Below are 3,530 nucleotides of genomic sequence, written 5' to 3'. Positions count from 1 at the left end.
GGCAGCACCTCCCAAGGTATGTGTGTGTGTAGGAGTGTGTGTGTGTACTCAGTGTGTGTGTGAGCATATATCTGTGTGTGTGTGTGTGTGAGCACACTCTTATATAGGCTCTCCCAAGCTGAAAATCGAACCAGGCTACTAAATACATTTGGAAGAGTACTCACCTCATGCAAGGCAACTTAGTTACATGTCTACCAAGTGTCCAGTTAACTTAGTCTAACTGACTCTCACACTCTCTCTCAAGCATGGCAAGTCTCCCACAAGTCCCTAGTGGTGTGAGGGCGTCCCCTAGCTGCTAAAGCAAGCGCCCAGTGGCATGGGACTTGTTCCCACACAACCCCCGAGCCCCGGTGCTCCCCGCACAATCTTAGGAAATTTTGACTTTAGGCTAAAACGGGCGATACGAATCGGAATTTAATGTCGTAAATTGCTATACTAAGGTCTAACTAAGGTGTACTTGTCCGAGTACGTGCCATATTTAGCAGCCCCCGGTGTTCGAAAATGCATTTTTTCAAATTCGGGATATAGGTGCAGTTTTTCGAGACGGTTAAAACTAGACGGGTCGGGTGACCAAAAACTTACTATTTTTGGAATTTTTTCAAAAAATTATTTTAATTCACTTTTGGAAGATTTATAACATTACAAACATCATGGCACCAACAAAATTTAGAAAACTGCTAAAAATAGTAACTTTTTCCATTATGTTTATTCCATGATACAATGGTGCTCTTTTTTGGTCGGGGTCAGAGACCTTACAATCTCCCCAACGTGAAGAATTTGAGATGTGCTCATGTCAAGAATGTTCTTGGGTAGTCTTTTATGAGCGTTGGTTCGTCCTCCCAAGTTGCATCTTCTTCAGGGTAATCCTTCCACTTTACTAGATGCTCCGTGATTGTTCTGTTGTGTAACTTCCTTTCCCTTGTTTCAAGTACATAGTCAGATTGGAGCTCGAGAACTCCTTGTGCTGACATGAATAACTGATCTAAGTCCAATAGTTAATCACGATTAGGAATATAGGGTTTGAGTAAGCTGACGTGGAATACATCATGAACCTTTAAGTTTTTAGGTAACTTTAGCTTGTCGGCCTAGTCACTCACAACTTTAACGATCTCGAATGGTCCCAATACCTTGGGCTTAGCTTCTTGTATCTGCCTAGTGATAAGTTTCTTTTCTTCGATCGGACTCGTAGAAAAACCTTATCTCCTTCTTTGAAAGTTCTTTCCGAACGGTTCTTATCTGCATTGTGCTTATGTCTATCCTGAGCAGCCTGAATGTCTTGGCGAATGGCTCTAGTCTGAGCTTCCATATCTTCTAACATCTTCCTAGAGGCTTCTACTTTGATAGTGGGATCTGAGAAGTTCAGTGGTGCTAAACAGGCTTGTCCATAAAGAGATTTAAAGGGTGGCATTCCAATGCTTCTATGTTCGGAAGAATTATAATCATATTCTACCAAAGGAAGATAGTGTAACCACTTCTTTGGCTCTGAGAATGTCCTCAATGACTTGATTTACTCTTTCAATCTGCCCATGTGTCTGCGAACAATAGGCCCTGAGAATGTCCTCAATGACTTGATTTACTCTTTCAATCTACCCATGTGTCTGCGGATGATACGCTGTGCTGAAGGCTAATTGTGACCCAGTAGATTGGAAAAGAGAAGTCCAAAACTTTGATGTAAACTTGGCATCTCTATCATTGACAATACGCTTGGGTAAAGCATTAACCTAAAAGTTTCCTTGATGAATACTCGGCTAATATCCGAAGTAGTAAAGTTGTCTTTACGGGTATTAGATGAGCCACTTTTGTGAGCATATCAACAACCACGAAAACAGAGTCATAACCTCCTATAGAAGGTAATATTGTAACAAAATCCATACTGATGCATTCCCATTTCATCCGGGGTATGTCAAGAGGTTGAAGTTGCCCTGGTTACTTGATTCTTTTGGCTTTTATCCGCTGACAAGAAAGACATTGCTTCACATAGCGAAGTATGTCTCCTTTCATCCCGGACCAAAAATAACTCCTCCTGACAGCATGAAGAGTCTTAGCATATCTTGGATGTCCAGATGTAGGGCTATCGTGTGCTTCATACAGAATAGTCTTCTTTAAAGCTGGGTCTCTGGGTACACAGAGTCTATGTCTGTAGTAAAGACATCCTCCCATAAGAGAGTAATCTTTAACTTCAGGCATTTTATTCTGTTGGACTAATGATACTATATGTTGGTATTCTGGATCTACCAAAGAATCTTCTTTAATTCTATCCCAGATAGGGTTATTTGGAATAGAGATAGTGAGTAGCGTTAAATGGTAACCTTGCATTTGCACTACATTTCTACTTAAATGTATATATTTTTTATCAAAGTTTTAACATAGTGTTCATTCTCTCTTTCCGTAATAGCCTTTTTCCATACAAACACCTTACCCCTCTTAGATCTTTATGCATCTACATCATATTTCTCTCTTCATGCTAAATGTAAATAGTAAACTTAATTCTACTCTCCTAGTTTTTTTACTGCACATTCTTTTAACTAATTACCTTTACTAATTTAAATAGCTATCTACATCCCATAATTTGTAAATAAATAATTTATGGGCACTTATCTTACCCATCTTCTCTCAAGGGTAGGGTTAACCTTGTAGGCCTTCCCTTCCCCACCACTATGTGACCCAAGTCTTGGATCATTTACTTGTTTTGGTCAACAAATCTTAAATATAATGTATATCCCCAATAAATCAAACTTTATTGGAGCCTACCTCATTTGTTTAAGGTGGATTCTCTTTTGAAAAAGCATGCTACACCTTGGATGCATGCTAAAGGGGCCCCTACAAGGAGACTTGGTTCAAAAGGTGTTTTGGATGCATCTTGAACGCCTTAGCTCGTGGGTACACTTGAGTAACACTCCAAAATCAGCTTAAACACTTTGAGAAGGTCAACTTTGCCTTTTACAGCACCCAATTCTGAGTTACAGGCTGAAAGTTATGGTGAAAACAAGGTGCTGTGGACATTGTTACTGCAGGTCAAAGTTACAATCAGGTAAACCACAAAGGTGAAAAGTTTTCTTGACTTCTCCAACATTCTAAAATACCAATGGGGAGTTAAAAACCACTTGCATGTGGAGGGGTCGGCTCAAGATGCTTCCAAAGACACAACAAACAGGATGGGGACACTCTGCAGGAGCCACTGGAGGGACATCATGGTGGGCCCCACATACATTATCAACCCTTATGGAGCCTCCACGACCTAAAAGGCTATTTTTAATGAAAAAATAAGTCCCTTATTTTCATAATTGAAGGAATGGTCAAAAGGGAACCTAACTATGGTTAATTACCTACCCTAGTCAAGTTTAACCTAACCCAAGGTCTTGTACAACTATAAAAAGGCCCTTTGGCAAGCACAAAAATACACACACCTACTCCATTGCTGAAAATAAGCTCCTCTAAGGTTAGGGAAGCCCTAATCTCTCTCTCCTCTTGTCTCCCTATCCATTTCCTAAGCTCGCTATAATAAGCGGCACCATAGAGAGAGCATCAAT

This window comes from Adiantum capillus-veneris, chromosome 3 (assembly GCF_014529385.1).
Source record: "Adiantum capillus-veneris isolate H3 chromosome 3, ASM1452938v2, whole genome shotgun sequence".
In the NCBI taxonomy this organism is placed as follows: Eukaryota; Viridiplantae; Streptophyta; class Polypodiopsida; order Polypodiales; family Pteridaceae; genus Adiantum; species Adiantum capillus-veneris.
The sequence above is the reverse complement of the archived record's forward strand: the minus strand, read 5'-3'. Positions refer to the sequence as shown.